The sequence below is a fragment of the Elephas maximus genome, chromosome 2 (genome assembly GCF_024166365.1).
Source record: "Elephas maximus indicus isolate mEleMax1 chromosome 2, mEleMax1 primary haplotype, whole genome shotgun sequence".
Lineage (NCBI taxonomy): Eukaryota > Metazoa > Chordata > Mammalia > Proboscidea > Elephantidae > Elephas > Elephas maximus.
This window is the reverse complement of record NC_064820.1, coordinates 52819030-52841991: the sequence shown is the minus strand read 5'-3', so window position 1 is coordinate 52841991 and position 22962 is coordinate 52819030. Positions and strand designations below refer to the sequence as shown.

Here is a 22962-nt window from a genome sequence, read left to right as displayed (position 1 = left end):
TTTTGAACCTTCAGCCTTGATAAAACCGGTCCCTAAAAACCACTTTTGAGACAAACAGTGGTCCAGATAAACTAGTAAGACCGTTTGCTTTTGGGCATTGTGCCTTTTTGAAGAATTCAGTCTGTTTCAGGGGAACAGATTCCAAAGGTTGGACTGAGATCTATGTTTAGGGTAAATCAGTAATTATTTTAATTGTTCTTGAAGACAATGCTTTGTAAAAATCCTTCCTGACCACAGATTTATCAGTTCTGTTTCAACCCTTTTTTCAATGGCAATGTCAATAAGATTTGGTATAAGAATTTTGGAAGTTTTTCTCATCTTTGGAACATTGGAACATTTCTGACACTAGTAAAAATGCTACCCTGATTTTCAAATTGTGTATTCAATAAGCTTAAATCAATTTCTATTATTGTCTTAATATGATTTTTGTTTTAACATCAGTAAAAGGTAAAGCTGGAACTATAGCACAAGTGTCCATTTCCCACTCCAGTGGGTTTTTTTTTTTTTTTGGTCTCACCATGCTGCCTATTTAATATAATAGGATTTATTCTACAATTGTTTATTGACACTGGGCTATGTGCTTTGCAGTCTCTCTAGTATTTAAAAGGGGTATAAAAAATGTAAGACATGCCCTGAGTTCCTCAGGTACTTATAATGTACCACAGAAACCCATGTAGTTGAGTATAAATAAACATATGCAAAACAATTGCGGAAAAATGCCAGATAAAGCAATGTTGAGAGGGAAAAGAAAACCATGACTCAGAAAGGTCAAAAGTCTTTCAAGAATGAGATGGGAACAAAAAGATGAGCAGGGTGAATTGTTAGAGACAAGTATCTGATGTGAGAGGTACTTTTCAAAAAATATCTTATCTTGAAGTTGTGGTTGGTGTTAGGAAATGAAGTACAATTGGCTGTTAAAAATGGAGAACTAGAACTTGAATGCAATGGACATGTGTTCAGTTCTCCCTAACACTCAGTTCTCCTTTCTGTTGCCCATAGTATTCAGAATTTCCCTTGGTGAGTTCACTTCTTTCCCATTCTCAGCTATGAGGTTTTGGTGTATTTAACTTTACTTAAATTGTTGAAGTTAATAAGTTTATACTATCTTCCTGTTATCAATCATTAGTAAAGTGTTGGGAAAATAAGGAAATTAGAGTCAATGAACAGTGAAAAAAATGTTTGCTGGGGCTATGGGAAATGGTTAGCATCTTTTTTGGTAAGGTTTGCAATTTTGATAGCCATTTTCCTGTCTCAAGAGAAGAGTTCTCATTGATAGTCCAGAGAAAACTAGATAGAATCTGAGGATAAAGGTGACACCTCAGCAGATAGGGGGAAGAGCAAGGAAGAAGCTTGTTCTTGGTGATATAGTTTGAACTGGATCAAGACTTGCCTGAAGATATCTCTCTTCTTTTACATAAGACAATAAATTTCACTTTTGTTAAATAATTATGATTTTTTAAAAATATTTATTTCTCATCTTATTTGCTTTGTTAATAAATTTTTTATTTTGGAATAATATTTCATTTAAAAAAAAAAAACTGCAAAATAATTCAGAGAGTTCTCTTATACCCCTCACTCAGTTTCCCTTAATGTTAACTTCTTATATAACAATGGCACATTCGTCAAAATTAAGAAACCAACATTGGTACATTAATATTAACTGAACTCCAGACTTTATTCGGTATTACTTGTTTTTTTCCTTTAACATCTTTTTTTTTTTCAGTTTAGAAATTCAGTCTTGGATATCACATGGCATTTACTCTCATCTTACTCGGTTTCTTATGAACATTTGATTCTGTATACTCATCTTAGTTACCTACTGCTGCTGTAACAGAAATACCAAAAATGAGTGGCTTGAAAGAACAGAAGTTAATTTTTTCACAGTTCTAGAGGGTGAAAGTCCGAATTGGGGTCTTCTCATGTTGATTCCTTTCCTATAGGTAGTCCTGGGCTTTCCTCAATTTCTTTGCTTGTAGAAGATCGTCACATGATGTCTGTCTTCTCGTGTGTGTGCGTGTCTAACCCGCTTTTTTTCTATAACTCAGAAGTAAGTGAATTTAGAACTCACTCTACTCAGATATGATCTAATTAACATAAGAAAGAAAACTCTATTTCCAAACAGAATTACATCCACAGGTGTAGGGAACACAATTTAATCCATAACAATATCCCTCCCCTCTATAACACTTTTTTTCCTTGCCTTTCATGACTCAAATTTTCTTGGTTACCCTCCTATCACTTTGGTTATGTGTCATCAGTGTTTTTTTGTCACTCCATTTCTCCTTGCATAGCCATTAGTTATTGGCATTTCTCAAGATGGAACTTTTCACTTTAAATGCTTTCCTAGGTAATGTCAAACAGGCTCATAGCTTCTTCTATAATATTTCCTAATATGATATTTCAGCTAAGCATTATTTTCTATATACCATATTAGTATATTTAATTACTGAACATCTTTCCTATTCAAGGAAAGCCATAGGAGGTGTTAAATAAATTAGCCATAAAAAAAAAACAAATGAAGTCCTAATCCTTCTTCTTTGATTCTGGTTCTCTTTCGATGCCCCTATTTCAGTGAATAACACCAAGATCTAATGACACTTCCTGTGCCTCCCAAGCTGCCATTATCTCTTGCTTTTCTGTTAAAAGAATCGATATTTAATCCAATTAGTGCACTGAGATATTGCGTTCTCAGGATCTCTATCAGCCTCAGGGGAAGAATCATTTTTCGGATAAGTTGGTAATGGTGACCGATTCTCCTTTGCCAGATAATTCCCTTTTCAACTTCATTTGGAGCTAAGAGAGGACATCTGGATAACAAAACGCAAATGGAAATTTGCTGGGGTGGGGTTTGAATTTTATCTTCAAATAAAGATACAGCCTTCTAAAGAAAAATGGTTTTACCTTGTCCTTTCCTTCTTGCGTGCTATCCTAGTATAAGGATACAATGCTTCTCCCCTACCCATCAGCTTTTTAATATTTAAACGTATGTTAGCTTTTCCAACTAGAGCAAAAACTTCTTCATGGTGGATCTCTTCAATTATATTTCTTAGCAATGAATTTAATGATGGGCTCAAACTAAATTTTCAACACATGTTTTTTGAAGATAAATTTCTGGATGCCCTGTAGAAAGGCTAAAATTTGGTTCCTTGGTTGTAAACTTGGTCAGTCATTTAATGATACTCTTTATTGTGTATCATAAGGAATTTTTATGGGCTGGCAGGAGAACAGCTCATTGCCTTTCCTATAAACACCGCAATGTAACCTTAAACCAAAAGTCAGTGTTCAGCAGTGTGACAAGATATCAGTTGTTTGGTCCAGGATGAGTCAGAATGTTATTCAATGACATCCAAAATGCATAATTTAATTCTAGGTATATTGTTCCACCTAATAACAAATGGGACTCAATATCTATCTATTAGATGAATATCACAACATCATTCCTTCTGGTTGATTTTACTACAAGAAAGTAAACTTTGTGTCTAAGTTTGCTAATGCTGCCATAAAAGAAATACCACAAGTGCATGGCTTTAAAGAAATTTATTTTCTCACAGCTCTGGTACTGAAAGTCCCAGTCAGGGTCTGGGTTATGTCGATTCCTTCCTCGTTGGTAGCCTTGGGCTTTCCTTGGTTTCTTGGTGATTCTCACATGGTATTTTTCTTCTCCAGTTTGAGATCTCCTCTGTATTTAATTTTTTCTTTCTATAATTCAGAAGTAATTAGGTTTAGGACACTAATATGTCCTCATTAACATAACAATCAAACAATTTTTAAACAGGATTACATTCACAGGTACAGGGGTTAGAATTTCAACATATATTTTACGAAGACACAATTCAATCCATAACATTTTTTTAAAATAATTTTTATTGTGCTTTAAGTGAAAGTTTACAAATCAAGTCAGTCTCTCACATATAAACTTCTGTACACCTTACTACATACTCCCACTTACTCTCCCCCCGAGTCAGCCCGCTCCCTCCTTCCAGTCTCTCCTTTCGTGACCATTTTGTCAGTTTCTAACCCCCTCTACCCTCCCATCTCCCCTCTAGACAGGAGATGCCAACATATAGTCTCAAGTGTCCAACTGAAACAAGTAGCTCACTCTTCATCAGTATCTCTCTCCAACCCATTGTCCAGTGCAATCCATGTCTGATGAGTTGTCTTCGGGAATGGCTCCTGTCCTGGGCCAACAGAAGGTTTGGGGAGCATGAACGCCGGGATTCATCTAGCCTTAGTCAGACCATTAAGTCTGGTCTTTTTATGAGAATTGGGGGTCTGCATCCCACTGTTCTCCTGCTCCCTCAGGGGTTCTCTGTTGTGCTCCCTGTCAGGGCAGTCATCGGTTGTGGCCGGGCACCATCTAGTTATTCTGGCCTCAGGATGATGTAGGTCTCTGGTTCATGTGGCCCTTTCTGTCTCCTGGTCTCATAATTACCTTGTAACCTTGGTGTTCTTCATTCTCCTTTGATCCAGGTGGGTTGAGACTCATTTTTGCATCTTAGATGGCCCCTTGTTAGCATTTAAGACCCCAGACACCACACTTCAAAGTGGGATGCAGAATGTGTTCTTAATAGAATTTATTTTGCCAATTGACTTAGATGTCCCCTGAAGCCATAGTCCACAAACCCCCGCCCTTGCTCCGCTGACCTTCGAAGCATTCAGTTTATTCAGGAAACTGCTTTGCTTTGGGTCCAGTCCAGCTGAGCGGACCTTCCCTGTATTAAGTGTTGTCCTTCCCTTTACCGAAAGTAGTTCTTATCTACTATCTAATCAGTAAATAACCCTCTCCCACCCTCCCTCCCTCCCCCTCTCGTAACCACAAAAGAATGTTTTCTTCTCAGTTTAAACTATTTCTCAAGATCTTATACCATATTTGTCCTTTTGCATCTAACTAATTTCACTCAGCACAATGCCTTCCAGGTTCCTCCATGTTATGAAATCTTTCACAGATTCATCATTGTTCTTTATCGATGCGTAGTATTCCATTGTGTGAATATACCATAATTTATTTATCCATTCATCTGTTGATGGACACCTTGGTTGCTTCCATCCTTTTGCTATTGTAAAGAGTGCTGCAATAAACATGGGTGTGCATATATCTGTTCGTGTAAAGGCTCTTATTTCTCTAGGATATATTCCGAGGAGTGGGATTTCTGGGTTGTATGGTAGTTCTATTTCTAACTTTTTAAGGAAACGCCAGATCGATTTCCAAAGTGATTGCACCATTTTACATTCCCACCAGCAGTGTATAAGAGTTCCAATCTCTCCAGAGCCTCTCCAACATTTATTATTTTGTGTTTTTTTGATTAATGCCAGCCTTGGTGGAGAGAGATGGAATCTCATGGTAGTTTTAATTTGCATTTCTCTAATGGCTAATGATCGAGAGCATTTTCTCATGTATCTGTTTTCAGCCACCTGAATATCTTCTTTAGTGAAGTGCGTGTTCATACCCTTTGCCCAGTTGGGTTGTTTGTCTTTTTGTGGTTGCATTTTAACAAAATCATATAGATTTTAGAGATCAGGCGCTGGTTGGAGATGTCATAGCTGAAAATTTTTTCCCAATCCGTAGGTGGTCTTTTTACTCTTTTAATGAAGTCTTTAGATGAGCATAGGTGTTTAATTTTTAGGAGCTCCCACTTATCTGGTTTCTCTTCGTCATTTTTAATAATATTTTGTATTCTCTTTATGCCTTGTATTATGGCTCCTAAGGTTGTCCCTATTTTTTCTTCCACGATCTTTATCATTTTAGTCTTTATGTTTAGGTCTTTGATCCATTTGGAGTTAGTTTTTGTGCATGGTGTGAGGTATGGGTCCTGTTTCATTTTTTTGCAAATGGATATCCAGTTATGCCAGCACCATTTGTTAAAAAGACTGTCTTTTCCCCAATTAATGACACTGGGCCTTTGTCAAATATCAGCTGCTCATATGTGGATGGATTTATATCTGGGTGCTCAATTCTGTTCCATTGGTCTATGTGTCTGTTGTTGTACCAGTACCAGGTTGTTTTGACTACTGTGGCTGTATAATATGTTCTAAAATCAGGTAGAGTGAGGCCTCCCATTTTGTTCTTCTTTTTCAGTAATGCTTTACTTTTTTTTTTACTTATCCGGGGCTTCTTTCCCTTCCATATTGAGTTGGCGGTTTGTTTCTCCATCACATTAAAAAATGTTGGAATTTGGGTCAGAAGTGCATTGTATATATAGACGGCTTTTGGCAGAATAGACATTTTTACTATGTTAAGTCTTCCTATCTATGAGCAAGGTATGTTTTTCCACTTATGTAGGTCCCTTTTAGTTTCTTGCACTAGTACTTTGTAGTTTTCTTTGTATAGGTCTTTTACATCTTTGGTAAGATTTATTTCCAAGTATTTTATCTTCTTGGGGGCTACTGTGAATGGTATTGATTTGGTGAGTTCCTCTTCGATGTTCTTTTTGTTGATGTAGAGGAATCCAAGTAATTTTTGTATGTTTATCTTGTAACCTGAAACTCTGCCGAATTCTTCTATTAGTTTCAGTAGTTTTCTGGAGGATTCCTTAGGGTTTTCTGTGTATAAGATCATGTCATCTGCAAATAGTGATAATTTTACTTCTTCCTTGCCAATCCAGATGCCCTTTATTTCTTTGTCTAGCCTAATTGCTCTGGCTAGGACCTCCAGCACAATGTTGAATAAGAGCGGTGATAAAGGACATCCTTGTCTGGTTCCCGTTCTCAAGGGAAAATTTTTCAAGCTCTCTCCATTTAGAATGATGTTGGCTGTTGGAAATGCCCTTTATTATGTTGAGGAATTTTCCTTCAATTCCTATTTTGGTGAGAGTTTTTATCATGAATGGGTGTTGGACTTTGTCAAATGCCTTTTCTGCATCAATTGATAAGATCATGTGGTTTTTGTCTTTTTTTTAATTTGGATTACATTAATGGTTTTTCTAATACTGAACCAACCTTGCACCACTTGGTCATGGTAATTATTTTTTTGATATGTTGTTGAATTCTATTGGCTAGAACTTTGTTGAGGATTTTTGCATCTATGTTCATGAGGGATATAGGTCTGTAATTTTCTTTTTTTGTGGTGTCTTTACCTGGTTTTGGTATCCGGGATATGCTGGCTTCATAAAATGAATTTGGGAGTATTCCATCCTTTTCTATGCTTTGAAATACCTTTAGTAACAGTGGTGTTAACTCTTCTCTGAAAGTTTGGTAGAACTCTTCAGTGAAGCCATCCAGGCCAGGGCTATTTTTTTGTTGGGAGTCTTTTGATTACCTTTTCAATCTCTTTTTTGTTATGGGTCTATTTAGTTGTTCTACTTCTGATTGTGTTAGTTTAGGTAGGTAGTGTTTTTCTAGGACTTCGTCCATCTCTTCTGGGTTTTCAAATTTGTTAGAGTACAATTTTTTGTAATAATCTGATATGATTCTTTTAATTTCAGTTGAGTCTGTTGTGATATGGCCCATCTCATTTCTTATTCAGGTTATTTGTTTCCTTTCTTGTATTTCTTTAGTCAGTCTGGACAATGGTTTATCAATTTTGTTAATTTTTTCAAAGAACCAGCTTTTGGCTTTGTTAATGCTTTCAATTGTTTTCCTGTTCTTTAATCCATTTAATTCTGTTCTAATTTTTATTATTTGCTTTCTTCTGGTGCCTGATGGATCTTTTGTTGCTCGTTTTCTATTTGTTCAAGCTGTAGGGACAGTTCTCTGATTTTGGCTCTTTCTTCTTTATGTATATATGCATTTATCGATATAAATTGACCTCTGAGTACAGCTTTGGCTGTGTCCCAGAGGTTTTGATAGGATGTGTTTTCATTCTCGTTGCATTTTATGAATTTCTTTATTCCGTCTTTAATGTCTTCTATAACCCAGTCGTTTTTCAGCAGGGTATTGTTCAGTTTGCAAGTATTTGATTTCTTTTCCCTGATTTTCCTGTTATTGATTTCTACTTTTATGGCCTTATAGTCTGAGAAGATGCTTTGTAATATTTCGATGTTTTGGATTCTGCAAAGGTTTGTTTTATGAACTAATATGTGATCTATTCTAGAAAATGTTCCATGTGCGCTAGAAAAAAAGTATACTTTGCAGCTGTTGGGTGGAGTGTTCTGTATAAGTCTATGAGGTCAAGTTGATTGATTGTAGCAATTAGATCTTCCATGTCTCTATTGAGCTTCTTAGTGAAAGTCCTATCCGTCTCTGAAAGTGATGTGTTGAAGTCTCCTACTGTAATTATGGAGGTGTCTATCTCACTTTTCAATTCTGTTAAAGTTTGTTTTATGTATCTTGCAGCCCTGTCATCGGGTGCATAAATATTTAATATGGTTATATCTTCCTGGTCAATTGTCCCTTTAATCATTATGTAGTGTTCTTCTTTATCCTTTGTGGTGGATTTAACTTTAAAGTGTATTTTGTCAGAAATTAATATTGCCACTCCTGCTCTTTTTTGATTGTTGTTTGCTTGATATATTTTTTTCCATCCTTTGAGTTTTAGTTTATTTGTGTCTCTAAGTCTAAGGTGTGTCTCTTGTAGGCAGCATATGGACGGATCGTGTTTCTTTATCCAGTCTGAGACTCTCTCTCTCTTTATTGGTGCATTTAGTCCATTTACATCCAGCGTAATTGTAGATAAGTATGAGTTTAGTGCTGTCATTTTGATGCCTTTTTGTGTGTTTTGTTCACAATTTCACTTTTCCACTTACTTTTTTGTGCTAAGTTTTTCTTTGTAAATTGTATGCTCCTCATTTTCATAGTAGTTGAATTTATGTTTCCTGAGTCATTATGTTTTTCTTGGTTTTTATTTTGAATTATGGAAATGTTAGACCTCTTTGTGGTTACCTTAATATTTACCCCTATTTTTCTAAGTAAAAACCTAACTTGTATCATCCTATATTGCCTTGTTTTCCTCTCCATGTGGAAGATCTATGCCTCCTGTATTTAGTCCCTCTTTTTGATTATTGTTATCTTTTACATAATGACTTCAATGATTCCCTGTTTTGAGCTTTTTTTTCTTTTTAAAGTTAATCTTAATTTGTTTTTGTGATTTCCCTATTTGAGTTGATATCAGGATGTTCTGTTCTGTCACCTGGTGTTGTGTTGGTATCTGATATTATTGATTTTCTGACCAATTTCCTTTAGTAATTGTTGTAGCTTTAGCTTGGGTTTTGAAAATTCTCTAAGCTTGTGTTTATCTGTAAATGTTTTAATTTCACCTTCATATTTGAGAGAGAGTTTTGCTGGATATATGATTCTTGGCTGGCAGTTTTTCTCCTTCAGTGCTGTATATATGTCATCTCATTGCCTTCTTGCCTGCATGGTTTCTGCTGAGTAGTCTAAACTTATTCTTATTGATTCTCCTTTGTAGGAGACCTTTCTTTTATCCCTGGCTGCTTTTAAAATTTTCTCGTTATGTTTGTTTTTGGCAAATTTGATGATAATATGTCTTGGTGGTTTTCTTTTTGGATCAGTCTTATATGGGTTTTAATGAGCATCTTGGATAGATATCCTTTTGTCTTTCATGATGCCAGGGAAATTTTCTGCTAAAAGATCTTCAACTATTCTCTCTGTGTTTTCCCTCCCTGTTCTGGAACTCCAGTTGCATGCAAGTTATTCTTCTTGATAGAGTCCCACATGATTCTTAGGGTTTCTTCATTTTTTTTAATTCTTTTATCTGATTTTTCTTCAACTATATTGGTGTCAATTGCCTTATCCTCCAACTCCCCCGCTCTGCACTCCAATTCCTCAGTTCTGTTCCTCTGACTTCCTAAGGAGTTGTCTAATTCTGTAATTTTACTGTTAATGTTTTGGATTTCTGAATGCTGTCTCTCTATGGATTCTTGCAGGTTATTAATTTTTCCACTATGTTATTGAATAATCTTTTCGAATTCTTCAACTGCTTTATCAGTGTGTCCTTGGCTTTTTCTGTAGATTGCCTTATTTGATTTCTGAGGTCATTCCTGATGTCTTGAAGCATCCTGTGTATTAGTTTTTTATATTCTGCATCTGGCAATTCCAAGATTGTATCTTCATTTGGGAAAGATTTTGATTCTTTAATTTGGGGAGTTGTAGAAGCAACCATGGTCTACTTCTTTATGTGATTTGATATTGACTGCTGTCTTCGAGCCATCTTTAAGATATTGTAATGAATTATTTTATATTTGCTCACTGAGTGTTATCTTGTTTTGTTTCAGTATACCCAGATGGGCTACTAGATTGCGCTCTCTTGATTGTTGTAGCCTTTGACTCACTTATGTCCTATTATCAGCTGGTTTGGGCTGTTACCAGATATGTAAGCCTAAGAGTCCATTCACTATTCTTGAATAGAATCAGCTTAGGTGTTCTGATTTTGGGTCACCAAGTGTGTGGTGTAGACTGTCACCTATTAACTTAGAGGAGTAGTGGTTATAGTTGTGTGCAGCAGGGGGTCACACTCCAAGGAGGGCAGGATGCTGACAGCCTTCCCCCACATGCCAGTGAGGTAGGTGTGTCTCTATTCCTAAAGCACTTTAGTGGGTGGGCTCTGCAGCTGTACCTTAGGCACCCAACGCTTGTACCTCTAAAGATTGGTAGGTGTCAGTATGCTCAGACCCCTTTGGCAGGTGGCTAGGTGGTTTGGGTGGAGCTTCAGCCCTCAGTTCCCCGCAGTGGATCAGTGAGGGCTCTGTTTAATAGGTAGAGATATCAGAACTGGAAAATTTGTCTTTCCGGTGCTCTGCTAAAACAATTACAGTCAGATCTCTATGAGAATTGCCTTTGCATTATAATAGCCACCTTCTTTTCCCTGTAGGGATGAAAGCCCAAGACTGTGGATCTCATATGCTTGGCTGGAGCTGGTTCTGTATTTTTATTCCAGTTTAGGGAAGTCAGGGAAGGATTTTTCATCCCCAGGTTGTTTGTTAGTAGCTGCTTCTCTCAGGCCAGGAGAATGGGTTAGGAATCCTTCCCCTCCCCCCCAGTACTTCGCTCCCTGGCCCAGGAAATTCCAATGTTAATGAAGCCGCCTGGGGCATGGAGGGGAGGGATCAGATAGATAGGAGAGAGTAGCACCCAGCAATATAGACAGTTACTTATCTTGCTTGGTGATGACTGTCTTATCTGAGATTCCCAAAGGGCGTGTAGCCTGTGTGCGCTGCCTGGGTCGAGATTGCCCCAGAGGGTCAGGCCTGCATTCCGTGCTTGTGCCGTCTCAGGAAGCTGTGATCAGCTCCTCTGCTCCTAGTCCAAAGCCCAGTGCCAAGGTGTTCTGGCTGGGATGCTGCACTCCAGGCTCCAAAACCAGTCGCTGGTTCCCGGTGATTTATCCTCCTGTCAGCCGAGTCGTTGTGCAGCCTGCATGCACTGGCTGGGTTTCCCCCAAGTTTACTTCAGGGGGCTAGGGCTGTGTCCTGTGCTTGCGCCATCTCAGGAAGCCATGCTCAGCCCCTCTGCACTTAGTGCAAAGCTCAGCGCCAAGGTTTTCTGACTGGGAAGCTGGCTTCAAGCTCCAAAAACAGTCAGTGCTTCCCTGTGGTTGCTCGTCCTCATGTCAGCCACGTCAGTGTGCAGCCTGCTTGCGCTGGCTGAGTCTCTACCGAGGTTACCCCAGGGGGTTAGGGGTTAGGGCTGTGTCCCGTGCTTGCCCCGTCTCAGTAAGCCGCAATCAGCCCCACCACTCGGCACCAGGGAACTGCGAGAGCTCAAGGCTGTGGCACGGGACGCCGGTTCCAGAAGTAGACACTGCTTCAGGGTGCGGCTTTTTGCTTCCCTGTTACTCAGGTCAATGCTTTAGTTCTGTGTTTGATGGTCAGGGTTCGTAGATTTTCATGTATGTGATCGATTCACTTGTTTTTCTGAGTCTTTGTTGCAAGAGGGATCCTAGGTAGCTTCTACCTAATCAGCCATCTTGGCCCCACCTCAATCCATAACATTTTGCATCATGGAACTTCATGACATGACATTGTCATTTAAAGCATTTTTATTGAGTGCCTGTTCTGTTCCCTGTCTTGAGGGATTCAGCAGTGAATAAAACAGAACTGCTGCCCTCATGGGAAGTGTTCAAGGTTTTTCCCCCCGAAGGCAAATTGTGTATTGACAACAAGTTTTAAGAAGCAGGGATAGTCGTTACTATGAAGACAAAGAAAATATGGCTCAACACATCATATGTGACAGAAGGCATGTGTTTTGATGCTAGATCAATCATTCATTCTTATATACTATATTGCATTTATATGTAGTAGTGATATGTACATGTATACATATGTATTTGTGTTTCAGTACCTCTGGATTTGACGAAGAAGCAAAATATTAAGTATAGCTCTATAGTAAAAATAGTAGTGGGTGAGAATTTCAGTAGTAGCCATATGTCCTTCTATGCACTGCTTTGATAACCACATTCTCATACGACCATCTTCTATCCCTCTTTCCATCTTTCATCTTTCATTGCATTCTTTTGAAGAATATGGAGAGGGAGAGAAGAAGATAAAGGTCATTGGAGAAAAGGAAACAGAAAACATAAAAATTGTGCACATAGTTTAAATGTTTACGGAATCTGCCCTGTTGCAGTCAGTCTTTCACATCTTTGGAGGATAAGCTCACAGAACAATACCTACATTTTCTTCCAGAGGTATTCTCTCCCCCATATTCACAGTTCTTAGATGGCCACTTTGATTTTGTCATTTTGATGATTTTGTCCTTCAAACTGTGGAAAATTCAAGTGTCATCCAAACATCATGGGTTTGAAATGATTCACACTTCCTTGGACTGTGCGGTTGGAAGGCCCAGTGAGTGTAGCCGAGTGCAGACTCCCAGACACAAATGAGTATACCGTGACTCAACTATCACTTAGTCATTTCTTGAAAAATTTGAGAATAAGAAAATCAAAGTAGTAAGCTGCTAATAAAACTACATTTTTTAAGTATAAAGAATTGTCCTTGATGTCTTTCTTACATTTTGTCACAATATCTTTCGTTTTGTGAAGTGATGGTTAAAAAAGGTAATTTCTTAAAAAAAAGTCTTTACTTGGCAAAATAAAAATTTGGGAACTATAAGTCTAAGCTTGTGTGTGTGTGTGTACAGTGAAAAGTGGAAGGCTGTTACAGGGTTCACAGGATGTGGTAAGTCCTGCTGGCAAGCTGTTTTCTTCCTGTCAAGGTCCTTTGTAGAACCTCCCCCAAGCAAGAGTGTAAATCAGATAGCAAACATTTGGAGACAATGAGAGAGCAGAGTCCAGCGGAGAAGAAAGTTTTTACTGAGGTAAAAGGTAGTAGACATTTTAGATGATAAGCAAGTCTCCCAAATCTTATATTTTATAGGTCTCAGTGGTAGTTATAAGTCTTATGAATAACTAGAGTTCTTGAAATACTGTTGTTAGGACTGTACGTTGTGTAGTTGAAAACAAAGCCCTGAGTCTATCTAGATCTATTCTTAGAAAGTCAACATGGGACAATAGCAGAGACCACACTGTGTTACTCAATTGGAGTTTTCTCCTGCAGCCCTTCTATCAGGCCTAGTACTACGGGAAAGAGATAGCAGATATCACTAAGTAAAATAAATGATTGCTTATCTTTGAATTTCAAACAAGACATATTAAAGTTTCTAATATGGTAATAGTCTTGAAGGAGGTTGTTTTTACTTGGGAATCCAAGACTGAGTCTTTACAGATCAAGAATAATTGTTTGGAGGCTTGACCATAGAGTAGCCATGTATAGGAAGAGGAAAAGAATCTGACTTAAAATAGGGAGACAAAAAATCTGGGACAAGAAAAAAAAGGAATTGTATAGTCTCTTTGTTACAACTTGCTACTCCCCTGCCCCACTCTCCGCCTCCCATAAGGATGGATTAAGGTCTCTGCGTGGTACAAATGGTTTGTGCTTGAGTGGTGACCTAAAGGTTGGCTGTTTGAACCTACCCAGCAGAACCACAGATGAAAATCCTGGTTATCTTTTGTTAAAGATTATAGCCAAGAAAACACTATGGAACAGTTCCACTCTGTAACACATGGGGTCACCATGAATTGGAACTGACTTGACAGCAGTGGGTTTGCTATTTTATAAAGGTAGACTGGAAGCTAACAGAATGACTCAGGAGGCACTTTTAGTACCTCAGAATGCCTTGAGGTTATCATCATGAACATTTATTATCATGGTACTAATCTTGCATAACTGGAAAATAGCATCTTTTACAACATTGAGTTTGGACAGATGATTTATTACAGTTAAGTCCCAGAACATTACAACTGGAAGGAACATGGAGAATATAATATTTATTTATTTTTATTGAACTTTAGATGAAGGTTTATGGAATAAACTAGTTTCTCATCAAACACTTAATACACACATTGTTGTATGACATTGGTTAACAACCCCGCAACATGTCAACACTCTCCCTTCTCAACCCTGGGTTCCCTATTACTAGCTTTCCTGTTCCTTCCTACCTTCCAATCCCCGCCCCAGGGCTAGAGCACCCCTTTAGTCTTGTTTTGTTCCATGGGGCTGTCTAATCTTTGGCTGAAGGGTGAACCCCAGGAATGGCCTCATTACTGAGCTGAAAGGATGTCTCAGGGCCATACTCTTAGGGTTTCTCCAGTCTCTGTCAGGCCAGCAAGTCTGGTCCTTATTTATGAGTTAGAATTTTGTTCTACATTTTTCTCCAGCTCTGTCTGGGACCCTCTATTGTGATCCCTGTCAGAGCAGTTAGTGATGGTAGCCTGGAAACATCTAGTTGTACTGGGCTCAGTCTGGTGGAGGCTGTGGTAGATGTGTCCTTTAGTCCTTTAGACTAATCTTTCCCTTGTGTCCTTAGTTTTCTTCATTCTTCCTTGCTCCCCAAGGGGTGAGACCATTGGAGTATTCTAGATGGCCACTCACAGGCTTTTAAGACCCCAGGCACTACTCATCAAAGTAGAATATGGAACATTTTCTTTATAAACTCTGTTGTGCCAGTTGAGCTAGATGTTCCCTGAGACCCTAGTCCCCGCAGCCCTCAGCCCAGCAATTCCATCCCTCAGGGAGTTTGGATGTGTCTATGGAGCTACCATGGCCTTGTCTTGTACAGGCTGGATGGCTTCCCCAGTACTGTGCACTGTCTTACCCTTCACCAAAGTTACTGCTTATCTATTGTCTATTAAGAGTTTTTCCATCCCCTCCCTTGTAACCATCAAAGATAGTTTCTTTTTGTATGTAAGCCTTTTCATGAGTTTTTTTCAGTAGTGGTCTCATAGAATATTTGTCCTTTGGTGATTGACTTATTTCACTCAGCATAATGTCCTCCAGATGCACCCATGTTATGTGATGCTTTGCAGATTCATCGTTGTTCTTTAGCATTGTGTGATACGCCATTGTGTGTATCTATCACAGTTTGTTTATCCATTCATCTGTTGATGGGCATCTAGGTTGTTTCCATCTTTTTGCTATTGTGAACAACGCTGCAATGAACTTGGGTGTACACATATCTATTCATGTGATGACTCATTTCTCTAGGGTATAGAGAATATATGATTTATTATTCTCATTTTAAGGAAAAGAAAATTGAGAGTAAGAAGTTTAAGAAATTTTCTTATGGTCACAGGGCTAAAAACTGGGATTTGAATTCACATCTTCTGACTCTAATTTCAATATTCTTTTTAACATACTGCACTAGTTCTAATATTTATCAAAATTTACTGCTGACCTTTTGGTTAGCAGCCATAGCTCTTAACTACTACATCACCAGGGTTTCCAATTTTTAGTGTCACAATAACATTTCAATCAAAATTTTTGATGATAAGTATAAAATTGTTAAGGAGCAAGGTCAGTGTGAAACCATGATGATGTGAGAAAAAAACAAAATCACTTTATAATTTTGTCTAAGCAAAGAAAAGAAAAATCACTGGGAAAAGGACAAAACACTCCAAATCCTTTAATATGAGTGATTGCTGCTTCTTTCTCAATTATGGCTTTAGTATAGTTGTAGCATGCCCTCCTTTTAGCTAAGATTGATTACGATAGCTAATCATAGAATTGTCCCTATATCTTGACAGCACCCAATCCATAGGGAACCCTTGCTTCCTTGGATCCTCCTCCAAACCACCTGACTAAAGCCCATTTCTAAGACACTTGTAATGAATTGCCCTATATTCCCCATGGTGTCTGTTCTCTCTTGCTGCAATGAGTAATAAATGACTTCATGTGTGTTCCTGAGAGTCTTTGATTTAATTTTATGTACTAATCTTTTATCCTGCAAAGTTGCTAAAGCACCAATTAATTATCCTAGTTTTAATGCAAATTCTATAGAAGTTTCTGTAGAGACTATCATGTTGTGTACAAATAAATTGTGTTACTTCTCTTTTAATAATCTGAATGCCTCTTATTTTTTTCCTTCCTTATTTCACAGGCTAGAAACTGTGAGGTTGAATAGTAGTACTGAGAGTTGAAATCCATACTTCTAGTCTTATTGTTGTTGTTGTTAGGTGCTGTTGAGTCAGTTCCAACTATTATCAACCCTATGTACAACAGAACAAAACACCGCCTGGTCCTGCATAGTCCTCACAATCATTGCTATGTTTCAGCCCATTGTTGAAGCTATTGGATCAATCTATCTAGTTGAGGGTCTTCCTCTTTTTCTCTGACCTTCTACTTTACCAAGTCTAATGTCCTTCTCCAGGGTCTGGTCTCTCCTGATCACATGTCCAAAGTACAGAAGATAAAGTCTAGCCAGCCTCGCTTCTAAGAAGTATTCTGACTGTACTTCTTCTAAGGCAGATTTATTTTTTCTTCTAGCAGTCAATGGTATATTCAATATTCTTCACCAGTTGTTGTTGTTAGGTGCCGTCAAGTCGGTTCCGACTCATAGCGACCCTACGCACAATAGAATGAAACACTGCCCTGTCCTGCGCCATCCTTACAATCATTGTTATGCTTGAGCTCATTGTTGCAGCCACTGAGTCAATCCACCTCGTTGAGGATCTTCCTCTTTTCCGCTGACCCTGTACTGTGCCAAGGATGATGTCCTTCTCCCTCCTGACAACATGTCCAAAGTATGTAAGACGCAGTCTCGCCATCCTTGCCTCTAAGGAGCATTCTGGCCGCGCTTCTTCCAAGACAGATTTGTTCGTTCTTTTGGCAGTCCATGGTATATTCAATAGTCTTTGCCAATGCCACAATTCAAAGGCGTCAACTCTTCTTTGGTCTTCCTTATTCATTATCCAGCTTTCACATGCATATGATGCATGTGATGTGATTGAAAATACCATGGCTTGGGTCAGGCACACCTTAGTCTTCAGGGTGACATCTTTGCTCTTCAGCACTTTGAAGAGGTCCTTTACAGCAAATTTGCCCAATGCAATGTGTCTTTTGATTTCTTGACTGATGATTCCATGGCTGTTGATTGTGGATCCAAGTAAAATGAAATCCTTGACAACTTCAATCTTTTCTCCGTTTATCATGATGTTGCTCATTGGTCCAGTTGTGAGGATTTTTGTTTTCTTTATGTTGAGGTGTAGTTCATACTGAAGGCTGTGGTCTTTGATCTTCATTAGTAAGTGCTTCAAGTCCTCTTCACTTTCAGCAAGCAAAGTTGTGTCATCTGCGTAACGCAGGTTGTTAATGAGTCTTCCTCCAATCCTGTCGCCCTGTTCTTCTTCATATAGCCCAGCTTCTCGTATTATTTGTTCAGCATACAGATTAGATAGGTATGGTGAAAGAATACAACCCTGATGCACACCTTTCCTGACTTTAAACCAATCAGTATCCCCTTGTTCTGTCCGAACGACTGCCTCTTGATCTATGTAAAGATTCCTCAAGAGCACAATTAAGTGTTCTGGAATTCCCATTCTTCACACTGTTTTCCATAGTTTGTTATGATCCACACAGTCGAATACCTTTGCATAATCAATAAAACACAGGAAAACATCCTTCTGGTATTCTCTGCTTTCAGCCAGGATCCATCTGACATAAGCGTGATATCCCTGGTTCCAGGTCCTCTTCTGAAACCAGCCTGAATTTCTGGCAGTTCCCTGTCAATATACTGCTGCAGCTGTTTTTGAATGATCTTCAGCAGAATTTTGCTTGCGTGTGATATTAATGATATTGTTCTATAATTTCCACACTCGGTTGGATCACATTTCTTGGGAATAGGCATAAATATGGATCTGTTCCAATCAGTTGGCCAGGAAGCTATCTTCCATATTTCTTGGCATAGATGAGTGAGCACCTCCAGCGTTTCATCTGTTTGTTGAAACATCTCAATTGATATTCCATCAATTCCTGGAGCCTTGTTTTTCGCCAATGCCTTCAGAGCAGCTTGGACTTCTTCCTTCAGTACCATCGGTTCCTGATCATATGCCACGTCTTGAAATGGTTGGATATCGACGAATTCTTTTTGGTGTAATGACTCTGTGTATTCCTTCCATCTTCTTTTGATGCTTCCTGCATCATTTAGTATTTTTCCCATGGAATCCTTCACTATTGCAACTCGAGCCTTGAATTTTTTCTTCAGTTCTTTCAGCTTGAGAAACGCCGATTGTTTTCTTCCCTTTTAGTTTTCTATCTCCAGCTCTTTGCACATGTCATTATAATACTTTACTTTGTCTTCTTGAGAGGCTCTTTGAAATCTTCTGTTCAGTTCTTTTACTTCATGAATTCTTCCTTTTGCTTTAGCTGCTCGATGCTCAAGAGCAAGTTTCAGAGTCTCCTCTGACTTCCATCTTGATCTTTTCTTCCTTTCCTGTCTTTTCAGTGACCTCTTGCTTTCTTCATGGATGATGTCCTTGATGTCATCCCACAACTTGTCTGTTCTGCAATCGCTAGTGTTCAATGTGTCAAATCTATTCTTCAGATGATTTCTAAATTCAGGTGGGATATACTCAAGGTCATATTTTGGCTCTCGTGGACTTGCTCTGATTTTCTTCAGTTTCAGCTTGAACTTGCATATGAGCAATTGATGGTCTGTTCCACAGCCGGCCCCTGGCCTTGTTCTGACTGATGATATTGAGTGTTTCCATCGTCTCTTTCCACAGATGTAGTCAATTTGATTTCTGTGTGTTCCGTCTGGCGAGGTCCATGTGTATAGTTGCTGTTTATGTTGATGAAAGAAGGTGTTTACAATGAAGAAGTTGTTGGTTTTGCAAAATTCTATCATTTGATCTCCGGCATTGTTTCTATCACCAAGGCCATATTTTCCAACTACTGATCCTTCTTCTTTGTTTCCAACTTTCGGATTCCAATCGCCAGTAATTATCAATGCATCTTGATTGCATGTTTGATCAATTTCAAACTGTAGCAGCTGATAAAAATCTTCTATTTCTTCATCTTTGGCCCTAGTGGTTGGTGTGTAAATTTGAATAATAGTCGTATTAACCGATCTTCCTTGTAGGCATATGGATATTATCCTATCACTGATAGTGTTGTACTTCAGGATAGATCTTGAAATGTTCTTTTTGACAATGAATGCAACACCATTCCTCTTCGAGGTGTCATTCCCAGCATAGTAGCCTATATGATTGTCCAATTCAAAACGGCCAATACTAGTCCATTTCAGTTCACTAATGCCTAGGATATCGATGTTTATGCATTCCATTTCATTTTTGATGATTTCCAATTTTCCTAGATTCATACTTCGTACATTCCAAGTTCCGATTATTAATGGATGTTTGCAGCTGTTTCTTCTCATTTTGAGTCGTGCCACATCAGCAAATGAAGGTTCCAAAAGTTTTACTCTATCCACATCATTAAGGTCGATTCTACTTCGAGGAGGCAGCTCTTCCGCAGTCATCTTTTGAGTGCCTTCCAACCTGGGGGGCTCATCTTCCAGCACTATATCAGACAATGTTCTGCTGCTATTCATAAGGTTTTCATTGGCTAATGCTTTTCAGAAGTAGACTGCCTGGTTCTTCTTCCTAGTCTGTCTTAGTCTGTAAGCTCAGCTGAAACCTGTCCTCCATGGGTGACCTTGCTGGTATCTGAATACTGGTGGCATAGCTTCCAGCATCACAGCAACACACAAGGCCCCAGAGTATGACAAGCTGACAGACATGTCTTCACCAATAGTGTAACTCAAAGACATCAATTCATCTTTGTTCTTTCTTACTCATCGCCTATCTTTGTCATGCATAAGAGCGATTGAAAATACTGTGGCTTGGGTCAGGTGCACTTTAGTCCTTAAAGTGACATTTTTGCTTTTGAACACTTAAAAGAGATGTTTTGCAGCAGATTTCCCCAATGCAATACATCATTTGATTTCTTGACTGCTGCTTCCATGGGCATTGGTTGTGGATCCAAGTAAAATGAAATCCTTGAGTACTTCAGTCTTTTCTCCATTTATCATAATATTGCTTACTGATGGAGTTGTGAGGATTTTTGTTTCCTTTATGTTGAGGTATAGCACAAACTGAAGGCTGTAGTCTGATCTTCCTCAGTAAGTGCTTCAAGTGCTCTTCACTTTCAGCAAGCAAGTTTGTGTCATCTGCATATGGCAGGTTGTTAATGAGTCTTCCTCCAATCCGGATGCCCTGTTCTTCATATAGTCTGGCTTCTCAAATTATTTGCTCAGAATACAGATGCAATAAGTATGGTGAAAGAATACAATTCTGAAGCACACCATTTCTGATTTTAAACCATGTGGTATCTTCTTGTTCTGTCCCAGTGACTGCCTCTTGGTCTATATACAGGTCCCACATGAGCACAATTAAGTGTTCTAGAATTCCCATTCTTCAGAATGTTATTCATAATTCGTTATGATCCACACAGTAGAATGCCTTTCCACAGTCGGTACAACACAGATAAATATTTCTCTGATATTTTCTGCTTTCAGCCAAGATCCATATGACATCAGCAGTGATGGCCCTCATTCCATGTCTCTTTTGAGTCTGGCTTGAATTTTTAGCAGTTCCCTCTTGATGTACCGCTGCAACTGCTTTTGAATTATCGTCAGCAAAATTTTACTTGTGTGTGATAGTAATGATATTGTTCAATAATTTCTGCATCCAATTTGATCCCTTTTCTTTGGAATGGGTTCAAATATGGATCTCTTACAGTCTGTTGGCTACTTAGCTGTCTTCCAAATTTCTTGGCATAGACAAGTGAGCCCTTCCAGCACTGAGTCCATTTGTTGAAACATCTCAGTTGGTATCCTATCAATTCCTGGAGCCTTGTTTTTCACCAATGCCTTTGGTGCAGCTTGCACTTCTTTCTTCAGTACTATTGCTTCTTATCATATGCTACCTCCTGAAATGGTTGAGTGTTGAACAACTCTTTTTGATACAGTGACTCCGTGTATTCCTTCCATTTTCTTTTGATGCTTCCTCTGTCATTCAATATTTTGCCTGCAAAATGCTTCAGTATTGCAACTCAAGGCTTGAATTTTTTTATTGGTTCTTTCAGCTTGACAAATGCCAAGTGTATTCTTCCCTTTTGCTTTTCTAACTCCAGGGGTTCACATTTCATTGCAATACTTTGTCTTCTTGAACCACCCTTTGAAATCTTCTGTTCAGCTGTTTTATGTAATCATTTCTTCCTTTTGTTTTAGTTGCTCCACGTTCAATAGCAGGTTTCAGAGTCTCTTCTGACATCTATGTTGTTCTTTCTTTCCTTTTTTTTTTAACAACCTTTGACTTTCTTCGGTTATGATGTCCTTGATGTCTTCGGTCATCAGTGTTCAATGCATCAAATCTTTTCTTTAGATGGTCTCTAAATTCAGGTGGAATGTGCTCAAGGTCATAGTTTGGCCCTTGTGGACTTGTTTTCATTTTCTTCTACTTCAACTTGTACTCGCATGTGATCGGTTAATGGTCCATTCCATAGTTGGCCCCTAGCCTTGTTCTGACTGATGATATTGAGCTTTTCCATTGTCTCTTTCCACAGATGTAGTCAATTTGATTCCTGTGTATTTCACCCAGTGAGGTCCCCGTATATAGTCTCCGTTTATGTTGTTGAAAAAAGGTATTTGCAGTGAAGAAGTCTTTGGTCTTGCAAAATTCTATCCTGAGATCTCCAGCATCATTTCTACCAATAAGACCATATTTTCCAACTACTAATCCTTCTTTGTTTCCAACTTCCGCATTGCAATCACAGTAGTTATCAATGCAACTTGATTGCTTGTTTGATCAATTTCAGACTGCAGAAATTGGTAAAAGTCTTCAATTTCTTCATCTTTGGCCTTAGTGCTTGGTCAGTAGCTTTCCTTGTAGGTGTATGGATGTTATTCTATCACAGACAGGGTTGTACTTCAGGATAGATCTTGAAATGTTCTTTTTGACCATGACTGTGAAACCATTTGTCTTAAATTTCAGGATTCATTATCAGGATAGTAGACCATATGATTATTCCATTCAAAATGGCTCATGCCTGTCCATTTTAGCTCACTAATGGCTAGGATATTGATCTTTAAGCATTCCATTTCATTTTGGCAACTTCCAGTTTTCCTAGATTCATACTTTGTACGTTCTATGTTCCTATTAATGGATGTTTGCAGCTGTTTCTTCTCATTTTGAATAGTGCTACACCAGCAAATGAAATCCTAAAAGTTTGACTCCATTCACATCATTAGGGCCTACTCTACTTTGAGGAGGCAGTTCCACCCCCCGCCCCTCAGTTGTATTATGAGTGTCTTTTAACCTGAGGGGCTAGTATCTTGGCACTATGTCAAACAATATTCTGCTGATATTCATAAAGTTTTCACTGGCCAATTTTTTTAGAAGTAGATTGTTGGTCCTTCTTCTTAGTCTGTCTTGGTCTAGAAGCTCCACTGAAACCTGTCCACTATGAGTGACCCTGCTGGTATTTGGAATACCAGTAGCATAGCTTCCAGCATCACAGCAACATGCAAGCCTTCACAGTATGACAAATCAACACACACGTGGTGGAATCCTAGTCTTAGAAGGCAAGAATCATTGTTTTTCACCATTAAATATAATGCTAGGTTTCAGTTTTCATTGGCGGTCTTTATGAAGTTAAGGAAGTATCCTCTTACCCTTAGTTTTAGAGGATTTTTGTCAGTAATGGTTATTGGATTGTTTGAAGTGTTTTCTGCATC

General features: G+C 38.6%; 1 long non-coding RNA gene across 2 annotated transcripts in view; it reads left to right on the top strand.

The window, feature by feature from the left end:
* The window catches only part of LOC126064425 (uncharacterized), a 135780-nt gene that overhangs the window by 62564 nt on the left and 50254 nt on the right, over nt 1-22962 (top strand). The window lies entirely within an intron of this gene.